Source organism: Dipodomys spectabilis, unplaced genomic scaffold (assembly GCF_019054845.1).
Source record: "Dipodomys spectabilis isolate Male_0828 unplaced genomic scaffold, ASM1905484v1 ptg000094l, whole genome shotgun sequence".
In the NCBI taxonomy this organism is placed as follows: Eukaryota; Metazoa; Chordata; class Mammalia; order Rodentia; family Heteromyidae; genus Dipodomys; species Dipodomys spectabilis.
This window is the reverse complement of record NW_024870771.1, coordinates 17,793,757-17,805,460: the sequence shown is the minus strand read 5'-3', so window position 1 is coordinate 17,805,460 and position 11,704 is coordinate 17,793,757. Positions and strand designations below refer to the sequence as shown.

At 40.0% G+C, this 11,704-nt stretch overlaps 1 pseudogene; it reads left to right on the top strand.

Annotated features, from left to right (window-relative positions):
• Positions 1-404: 404 nt before the first annotated feature.
• LOC122112368 overlaps positions 405-11,704 on the top strand; it is a 49,518-nt pseudogene continuing 38,218 nt past the window's right edge.

The following is an 11,704-nucleotide window of genomic DNA, read 5'->3' as shown; positions in this document are numbered from 1 at the left end:
AGCAGCAGACCCTAGACCTGCGGCACGCACCTCTGCCCCAGCCCGGGGAAGCAGCCCAAACCAGGGTGGTGGCACGGGCAGCAGCTGACCCCAGACCTGCAGCCCGGCACCTTGGTGGTGGTGCACACAGGACCTCTGCCCCGGCCCACATAAGTAGCCAGGATGGTTCCAGCGGCAATGGGAAGGGACCCCAGACCCTCTGCGTAGCATGTCTCTGTTCTGGCTGGGATGGCAACAGTGGGGAGCACCAGAACCACAGTAGTCCAAACCATAGACGACCAGTGCAAAAACGCTACCCGGACAGCATAAACAGTAGCAGAGACTGTGAAACACTGACCCAGTCTGCACCAACCACCCAGCACATCCCACAAGCATCTCAATGAAACAGAACGTGGTGGTGACCAATGAACACAAAACGCAGTGGTGACCAGCAACTACAGCACACAAAAACAGCAATCGCTGGACAGTCCCCAACCAGCACCAGGACACGTAAATACTCCCCCCTCCCTGCCATGGGAGAGCAGTGCTGGTGGTAACCCCCCAGAATTTGACTTGGACCCCACCCCACCACCTGGGCTACAGGTCCTATGGAAGCAGGGAACTGTGCCAAGTGCAGCAGCAGCCAGCAGGCACACACAGCCCACCAGGCTTGACCCAGAGCGCCCCTGGGAGGGAACATGAGCAGCCTAGGCTGTTAGTCCTTTACTGAAAGTGGGAACTGCCTGGGATCTCCAGCAGGCAGCTGAAGGAGCCCTACCTATGTTCCAGACAGGAACCCAAGCTATCTTAAGTGCTTGTCCCTGACAGGTCAGGATCTGAGTGCTCACTTAAGCAGACCCTTACCGGTGACCCAGGGGAGCCCAAGCTGCCTTAACAGTTTGTTCCTGACTGGTCAGGATCTGAATGCACATCCCAGCAGAGGGCAGAGTGTGTCCTCCCACCAGAATCTAACAAGAATAAGCCTTATGTGTTCAGACCAGCAACTGGAAAGTGGGCCCTCCCTCAACAGAACTGAGGCCAGGTAAAGCACTCTCAACCAGCCCAGTGCAGAGAGCAAGCTACATCAATTGATCCAGGAACAAATCCAGAACCTAGCAAAGGTAGCCACCTACTGACCAAAACAGAGTCTGGAATTGGTCTCCAATAATCCCTGCATCCACATGAGAAAAATCTCACCGAAAAATTAAAAAATTCATCAACGGCCAAGACAGCAAACCAGACCAAAAGTCCAGCAACCAACCAAGGGAGAATGCCAATGGATAAAAATCAGAAATGGAAGACAAACACTACATCCAAGCAATGACAGAGGCAATGGCTCAAGAATTAAAGAGAGAAATAGATCAGAAACTTAAAGAACAACGGAATGAAATATCAAAAGAGATCCAGGATTGCAAACAAGAAATGCACTCAAAAATAGATGCAGTACACACCTCTCTAGAAGCTGAGATTATTACTCAGAGAAACAACGTAGAAATTATAAATGGCTCAATTTCCTCCATGCAAAATTCAATTTCCTCCATGCAAACCACAATGGAAGCCACAGTTAATAGAGTGAATGAAATGGAAAATAGAATATCAGATACTGAAAACAAAATGCAGGCACTGGGGAAAAAAAGTTACAGATATGGAAAAAACACTCAAAAATATTTCAAAGGGATGTCCAAGAACAAGCAGACAGTGCCAAGAAATTTAACTTTTGTATAATTGGGGTGGATGAAGGGGAAGAATACCAGAATAAAGGAATGCAACACTTATTCAATAATATCACCAAAAATTTCCCCAGCCTTAAAAGAGAAAATCTTACCTACATAACAAAAGCATTTAGAACACCTAACAAGCAGGATCCCAAGAGGAACACTGCTAGGCACATTATAGTAAAAATGATAGATTTTTAGCAATAAAGAAACAATCTTACACACAGCAAAAGCAAAGAAGGAGCTATACTACATTAAGGAAAAGATTAGAATCACTGCAGATCTCTCCACACGGACACTGAATGCAAGGAAAGTTTGGGAAAGTACCATCTGAGCCCTGAGAACCAATACTGCCAGCCCAGACTGGTATTTCCAGCAAAACTAGCATTCAAATTCAATAGAGAAGCTAACGTTTTTAATATTTAATAAAAAACAAAACTAAATGGATTCATAAACAACAAGCCAGTTTTATAAAGAATATTAAGAGAGAGATTACAATCTGAAGAAAACAATCAAGATCAGGGATCCATACCAGATAGATATCCCTAGGAGACCAACTTAGTAAACACAGGAGGAAATGAAAGAAACAAAACAGGAAAGTAGGAAAATGACAAGAAGCACAATACACCTCTCTATAATAACCATAAACATTAACGGACTCAATTTACCAATCAAAAGAAAAAAAACTGCAGATTGGATCAGAAAACAAAATCCATCTATTTGCTGTCTTCAAGAGACCCACCTCACAACCAAAGAAAAAAGCAAACTCCGAGTAAAAGGATGGCGTAAGATCTACCATGCAAATGCTCCCAGCAAGAAGGCAGGAGTCACCATCCTGATATCTGATAAAATAAACTTTACATTAAAATCATTATGAAAAGACAAAGAAGGTCACTACATATTAATACAAGGAAAAATCCAAAAAGAGGATATCACTATTGTCAATCTATACCCCAAACACCAGTGCACCCAAATATGTTAAGCAAATACTCTTAGACTTACAGGGAAAGATAAATCCGAATAAAATAATACTAGGAGATTTTAATACTCCACTCTCACCAAAGGACAGGTCTACCAACCAAAGAACTGGCAAAGACGCCTCCAAATTAAGTGGTGCCATATCTCAAGTGGAATTAACTGACATATACTGTGTTTTCCATCCAACAACAACCCAATGCACATTTTTCTCAGCAGCCCATGGAAATGTTTCCAAAATAGATAATACCTTAGTTCATACAAGGAATTTAAGCAAATACAAGAAGATTGACATAATCCCCTGTATTCTATCTGACCATAGTGGAATCAAGCTGGTTTTCAATAACAAAGCATATGGTATAAAATACTCAAACACATGGAAATTAAACAGCAAACTTCTGGGTCACAGAAGAAATCAAAGAGGAAATCAAAAAGTTTCTACAATTCAATGAAAATGAATATACATCACAAAAAAAAGCTGTGGGATATGGCAAAAGCAGTCCTGAGGGGCAAATTTATTGCTCTCAGTACACACATCAAGAAAACAGAGACAGACCAAGTAAACAATCTAAAGTAAACAATCTAGCAACTAAAAGTGCTAGAGAAACAAGAAAATTTTGAATCTAAAGTAACTAGACAGAGTGTGATAACCAAAATAAGAGCTGAAATTAATGAGATGGAGACTAAGAAAACTATAAATAAAATTAATAAAACAAAAGGCTGTTTGTTGAATACAATCAATAAAAATTGATGGACCTCTGGCTTGATTAACTAAAAAAATAAGAGCGGGGCCCCAAATCAGTAACATCAGGAATACCACAGGAAAAATTGCAACAAACATCCAAGACATCCAAACAATTATAAAGAACTATTTCCAAACTCTATACTCACTAAGGAAGGAAAACATAGCAGAAATGGGTGAATTTCTAGAGAAATACAAATTTCCCAAACTGAACAATGAAGAAATAAATCAATTAAATAAGCCAATAATCTACAATGACATAGAGGAAACAATCAGAAACCTTCCAACAAGGAAAAGCCCAGGACCAGATGGATTCATTACAGAATCTATAAGAGCTTTAAAGAGGAACTAATACCCATACTCCTCAAGGTCTTCCGAGAAATAGAAACAGAAGGAGTAATCCCAAACTCATTCTATAAAGCCAACATCTCACTCATCCCCAAACCAGGCAAAGACCCAACAAAAAAAAAGACCTACAAACCAATCTCTTTGATGAACACAGATGCAAAGCTCCTCAATAAAATTTTAGCCAACAAAATCCAGAAACATATAAAAAAAAATCATACATTATGATCAAGTAGGCTTCATCCCAGAGTTGCAGGGATGGTTTAATATATGTAAATCAATACATGTAATCCATCAAATTAATATATCCAAGGTCAAGAACCACGTGATTATCTCCATTGACGCAGAAATTGCTTTTGGTAAAATACAACACCCATTCATGTTAAAAGCTCTGGAAAAAATAAGAATAGAAGGAACATTCCTTAAAACAATAAAAGCCTTATACAAAAGACCAATAGCCAATATTATATTTAATGGGGAAAAAATACAACCAATTCCCCTAAAAACAGGAACAAGGCAAGGATGCTCACTCTCTCCACTCCTCTTCAATATAGTTCTGGAATCCTTAGCCAGAGCAATAAGGCAAGAAAGAGACATTAAAGGGATCCACATAGGGGAGGAAGAAGTTAAACTACCCCTTTTTACACATGACATGATTTTATAACTTAATGATCCTAAAACCTCCATCCCCAAACTCTTAGAGCTTATAAACCACTTCGGCAAAGTAGCAGGATACAAAATTAACCTACAAAAATCAGTCACCTTTCTGTACACTAACAATGTACAAGCAGAAAGGGAAATCAAGGAAATAACCTCATTCACAATATCCTTCCAAAAAAATAAACTATATTGGAATTAACCTAACCAAAGATGTAAAAGATCTATTTCATGAAAACTATAAAAGCCTAAAAAAAAAAAATAAATCATAGAGGATACGAGGAAATGGAAAGACCTCCCATGTTCCTGGATAGGCAGAATTAATATAGTGAAAATGGCCAAAATAATAAAATCCCAATGACTTATTTTACTGAAATAAAGAAAACAGTTCAAAAATTTATATGGAACAACAAAAGACCTAGAATAGTCAAAGCAATTCTAGACAAAAGAAAGAATGCAGGAGCCATCACTATAGCTGATTTCAAGCTCTACTATAGAGCCATAATGATGACAGCTTGGTACTGGCACAAAAAGAGACCCAAAGACCAATGGAACAGATTAGAGAACCCAGAAATAAAACCACATGCCGACAGACAGTTGATATTTGACAGAGGAGCCAAAGACATACCATGGAAGAAACATAGCCTCTTCAACTACTGATGCTGGGAAAACTGAACAACTACATGCAGAAAACTAAAAGTGGACCCTAGCCTGTCACCATGCACCAACATTAACTCAAAATGGACTAAAGACCTTAACATCAAACCTGATACTCTGAAACTACTGCAGGACAGAGTAGGAGAGACACACAAACTTATAGACACAGGCAGGGACTTCCTAAACAGTCTCAGGGTCTCAACAAATTGGAGAGAGACTTGATAAATGGGACTACCTTAAAATAAAAAATTTCTGCACAACTAAAGAAATAGCAACCAAACTAGAAATAAAACCAACTAACTGGGAAAAAATATTTACCAACAATATATCAGACAAGGACCTATTATCCATTATATACAGAGAACTCAAGAAACTAACCCCTCTCAAATCTAACAAACCAATCACAAAATGGGCAGGGACCTAAAGAGAGACTTCTCAGAAGAAGAGATAAAAATGGAAAAGAAACACGTGAGGAAATGTTCATCATCCCTGGCTGTAAAGGAAATGCAAATAAAAACAACATTGAGAAACCATGTTACCCTAGTCAGAATGGCCCACATCCTAACTTCAGACAACGACAAATGCTGGAGGGGATGTGGAGAGAGAGGAACCCTACTGCATTGCTGGTGGGAATGTACACTAATACAACCACTTTGGAAAGCAGTCTGGAAGTACCTTAGAAAGCTAAATATAGACCTCCCCTATGATCCAAGCCATATCACTTCTAGGCATCTACCCTGAGCAACAGGAACCAGGATACAAGGACACATGCACCTCCATGTTCATTGCTGCACTGTTCACAATAGCCAAGATATGGAAATAACCCAGATGCCCAACTACTGATGAGTGGATCCAAAAATTGTGGTACCTATATACAATGGAATATTATTCAGCCATTAGAAAGGACAAAATAATAGCATTTGCAGGGAAATGGATGGAACTAGAGCATGCTAAAGTCAAAATGCAAGGAGATATGACAAAGTAAACAGGATTCAAGAAACAAAGACTGCTACTCATTTTGTCATATCATTGCTAAATGACTCCATGTTATTGACAACACAAATGGTGTGTGTGTGTGTATATATATATATATATATATATATATATATATATATATGCATGCAATGGAGGAAAGCTAGGAGGAGGACACGGAATCAGTGGGAAACGAGAAAACATACAACAGAGGGGCCCATTGGACATAGATGAAAATGAACAAGCAACCTAAAGACAGAAAAAAAAAACCATAAACCTCACCAAATAAAATGGTGCTAGTTTCTTTTGGTGATTTCATATAAATGTAAGACATATGACAACATATCATATGGTTTCCCTTATTTGCAATATCTAGTATATATCTGAGTCAAGCAGAAAAGGTCAGATAAGGTGATGTTAGGGAAATGAACCCTAAGATATGTATTCAAATGTGTTTTTTTTCTTTCATGCGATTGCTTCTAACACATTTATAAGATTATTTCTTTGTTGCTATGTATGTCCCTCCCCCACAGTATAACCCCTGCTTTCACTGTATTTGATGTCGGTATAATTTGAGGAGGGGAAGGGGGAAAACAAATCGTTTAAATAGGGATACAGGTGGACCCATTGCAACAATGAGATGTACAAGTCGTTATGTCAAAAACGAACTTTACAACTTTGGTGCGGGGGCGGGGAGGAAGGGTGGGCGGGGAGGATTGAGTGGGGGGTGGGGGGAGGATGGGAAGGGATGGGAAGGGGAAACAAAGGAGGAGGCTACAGTGTTTGATAAGAAATGTACTCATTATCTTGCCCATGTAATTGTAACCCCTCGGTACAGTATTTTCACAATAAAAAAAAAAAACAAAACTCACCAAATAAAACGGTGCTAGTGCCTTGGTGATTTCATATATATGTAAGACATATGACAACATATCATATGGTAGCATGAGAAAAAATACATAAAGTTTCAGGATCTTCACATTTTCTGTAAATTACTACACTACCAATGCTAGGTATGATGGAATTTAAGGAAGAAATAGTAGAGCAAACATTTAAAAAGTAATGCAAAGTATATGTGTCTAAAATGCCAGGTGAGAATGAGAGAGGAGCACAAGGCAGAGAAATATTGCATAAAGAAGTGGGGTTGGCTAATGTGTAGCTTTGGTCTTGGCCCACAGGGAATTCTGGAGCAAAAATGGTACTTCAAAGTTGTCCAAATTTGCCACAATTGGCCCTTTTGCTGCTATTTTAAGTCACTATATTATTCAGCAGGTGGCCATTGGCCATGACGAGTGTAAGAGCACAGGCTCAGGGATTTTTTTAGTTAATTACCTTCCTTTCAGCCAAAAGCAATTCTAAAAGAGTTTATGTTTGAATATTAGCAGTCAGTTCTTAAGGAAGCTGAAGGGTATGTCCCTTGCCCTCAGTAAGACAGATCCAATCACAATAGCTCAATCGCTATGTTCAGATGGCCATATAAAATGATGCTGATCAAAATAAACTCCAAGATATGGAAACAAGAGGTTTGTTTGTTTGTTTTTTGGGTTCGGTCGTGGGGTCTGAAATCTGGGCCTGGGCGCTGTCCCTCAGCTCTTCAGCTCAAGGTTAGCACTCTACCACTTGAGCCACAGCGCCACTTCCGGCTTTTTTCTTTTTGCTTATGAGGAATCGAACCCAGGGCCTCATGCATGCAAGGCAAGTGCTCTACCACTGAGCCACCTTCCCAGCCCACAAGAGGTTTTTTTTATTGTTGTTGTTGATAATGATGATAATGATGTTGTTTAATGTACTGTATGTAGTTCTTTCTTTTTTTCTTTTTCTCCCCCTTCAGTTTACCCCTGGGAGTAGTCACTGGTACTGATTCCAGTACCCTGCCTAATATATACATTTATCTGATTTGGGGAAGAGAAGGGGAAAAACAAAATAGTGAAACAAGGACAAAGGGTGACCCTATACAACAGGGATACTCACAAGACACTATGTTGGAAATGAACTTTGCAACTTCGGGTTGGGGGGTAAAGGGGATAGGAGAGGTGAAGGAGGGGGGAGCGAGATTGGAAAAAAACAAAGGAGGTAACAATGTTCCACAAGAACCGTACTCATTATCTTACTTACATAAGTGTAACCCCTCTGCACAGCACCTTTACAAATAAAATGAAACTATAAAAAAATAGATCCAAAAAAGAAAATGTGGTATGTACGTGTATGCTCAAAGGGCTATTGTTCAGCCATAAGGGAAAATGAAATTATGTTATTGACAGGTAAACAGACAAAACTGGAGATCACATGTATATCAAAGCAAGTCAGGTTCAAAAAGCAAGGGTCATGTGTTTTGTTTTCTATCTTTCTTAATGCCTTCCCTTCCCTTTTCCTAAATTTTCGACTTGTTAAAGTGATTGAGGAAAATAGTAATTTCATTCTGTCAGGTATTAGTAAGGACCACTGACAATCAAAAAACTTCTAATATGTTTGAGAATGCTAGTTCCTTTGCAATGTGCATTAAAATGGAGTATTATCTAAAAAATCCATATATATAAGCATGAACAATTTTATTTAATTGAGAGCAACTCGAATACTTACTCTACCAATTTATATTAGTGATATCAGCTAGAAAACCAAAAAAAGAAAATCTGAGGAGCTAGGAAGGTGGCTCAGTGGTAGAGCACTTGCCTTGCATGCTTGAGGCCCTGGGTTCGATTCCTCAGCACCACATAAGCAAAAAGAAAAAAGCCAGAAGTGGCACTGTGGCTCAAGTGGTAGAGCGCTTGCCTTGAGCTGAAGAGCTGAGGGACAGCGCCCAGGCCCAGAGTTCAGGCCCAGAACTGGACCCCCCCCCCCAAAAAAAAAAATCTGAGGAAGAATCCTTGATTTGACCAGCAATTCTGCTTAGACAATTTTGCATCTTACTTATTCACCCCTGGGAGGAAGGGAGAACCACTTGCAGTCAAAGGTTCAGGCAACAGTATGAAAGAATGATGGAAGAGAGGAGCTGTTTCCTAAGCCAAGAGGTCAGATTCTCCAATCTCCCATCCTTCAGCAGCTGCCTGGACCATTTGTGGATAGAACCAACCATTCCAGAAGTACACATGGACAAATTTTTGTTTGTTTTTGGGTGTTTTGTGGGGGTGCCAGTCCTAGGACTTGAATTCAAGGCCAGGGCACTGTCCCTGAGCTTTTATGCTCAAGGCTAGTGTTCTACCATTTGAGTCACAGCTCCACTTTCAGCTTTTTGGTGGTTAATTGGAGGTAAGAGTCAGGCAGTCTTTCTTGCCTGGTCTTGCTTCAAATAGCAGTTCTCAGATCTCAGCTTCTGAGTAGCTAAGACCCCAGGCATCAGTCACCAGTACCCAGCAAGATGTTTTTTTTGTATATTTTATTTGGGTCCGGTCGTGGGGCCTGAACTCTGGGCCTGGGCACTGCCCCTCAGCTCTTCATCTCAAGGCTAGCGCTCTACCACTTGAGCCACAGCACCACTTCCGGTTTTTTGTTTTTTGCTTTATGTGGTGCTGAGGAATTGAACCTAGGGCCTCAGGCAGGCAAGGCAAACGCTCTACCACTGAGCCACCTTCCCAGCCAAGACGTTTATTTTTTTTTATAAAGGCATCTCCAGAAAGGCTTTCATCCACCAACAATATGAAATCTAATTTACATATGATTAGCCAGAAATAAGAACAATAAAAAACTGGAGCCTTGACACAATTTTTCAATCAACAAGAGTACAACAAAATCACTCTGTAGACAGTAAAAAGAAAATGACATTAAAAAGTCCATTTTCCATCATCCTACAAAGCTTACTAGGGCAACTGATTTTGTAAAGGTGTGTGTGTGTGTGTGTGTGTGTGTGTGTGTGTGTGTGTTTAGATGCACATGGACCTATCCTTTCTTGTACCACATAAACTCTCCATGAACCAACAAATGGATCCACATGGGAGTCTCTTTTCCCAGGACGCAGCAGAACTCCTATTACAAAAGCCAGGGTGGCTCCCCACCTCTTTGCAGGCATCTGCAGGCACCACCTGTATCTCTTCACAGCTGGCTGTCAGGCAAAATCCTATTGATTTATAAATGCCCACTTTCATACAAAGAACAGCTTCAGGAGGAGAACCACCAGAGGAAAATTAAACCTCAGAATGATCCAGGAACTGAAAACACACCTCTTTGTGTTCATCAAAGACAAAAATCCAAATGGAGTCAATGGAGTTTCTTCCTTTGTTCAAGGCTTTTGCCAACGAGACAATTAACTGTATAAGTAATTGGAGGGACAAGAAGAGGAGATCTTTACAACAGAAGTCTCAAGGAATCCCATCTTTGCATCCTTCCCTCTCCTCTACTCACCCCTGCCTCTGGTAAACATAATATTACTTTCAACTCCTCTGAAGTCAACTTCTTTAGAGTCCACTGGAGAGTAAGTAAAATTATGCAGTGTTTACTTTTTATTCCTGGAAATCTGACTTCACATAACATGAATGTGTCCATCAAAAACATGCTGTTTTCTTGAAGGATCAATAAGAGACTCCAAGTGAGTATCTGACTGTAAAGAGGCAGGACAGTTCTGAAGCTGGGGCCAGGGAGTCAGCATCCCAAATACAAAGACATAAATTTTGAATATAACTCTCATAATAACCTTGCCAAGTTGTTTTGCTGGACCGAGGAAGGTAAGTGACTCACCTAACTACACAACAATGAGGGAAGGGTTCTGCTCTTGTGCTCCCCCCATGGTCCAGAACCATCTATTGAAACAATTATTTCTAACTAGTTTCTCTTTCCTTTTTTAAAATAATTTGGGCAAGACTTGAACCTGATCTCCTTATAAAACACATGGACCAAAAATATCTCTCAATGGATACAGATAAGACCCACATTCCTGTACCATAATCTATCATGCAGTCCTCTGCAGAGATAACCACTCTACCCTCCATCCACTCTCCTTCCAGAACTTGGCTTTGCATCAGTATTCTTATATGCGTCACAATACTATTCAGTACTGCTCAACAGAATAATCTTTATGTATTTGGTGTCAGATTCTGCTATGAAGCTCATTGTTTTCACTCAACCACATATCAAAGAGATCATTCGTTGACGGGTCATCTGGAATTACAGCTTCATTTTTACCACAGTGATATGTTCAGTAAAATGGCTGCATTGTAACTTAGGTAGAGACTTCTCCCTGTTGTATTTAAGCTGTGAGCAACTTTTTTAAGGCATCAGCATCTCCAAGATATGTAATGTTTACCCAGACACATTTTGAAACTAAGCTAGGACAGGCATCTGGGAATTATCTGAGAAAGCATCCAAGCAGAGATAGTTGGGGAGCCTATAACCCATGCCAAAGCTCTGGAATTTCTGTCTTAAGATGCTTCATCCTTCTTCCCTTGTGGCCACAAATCAAATTTGTTGCAAACTGAGAAATTTCTATTAAAGACAAAAATGGGACATGTTTCCAGTTAAAGGGGAAGACTGCAAATAGAAGCACATGTAAACATGAAATCAAATCTTCCCTGATACAACCAAAGCAATTAGTCCCTGGAGGTGGATTATAATGTTCATAATACTAACTGGACAGGTTGATGTATATAAGATGTGGGAATTTCAGCTCTGCAAACAAGTAAGATTTGAAATACGATCAATGATGCTCATTTTATGTATTTGTAACTTTCAATAA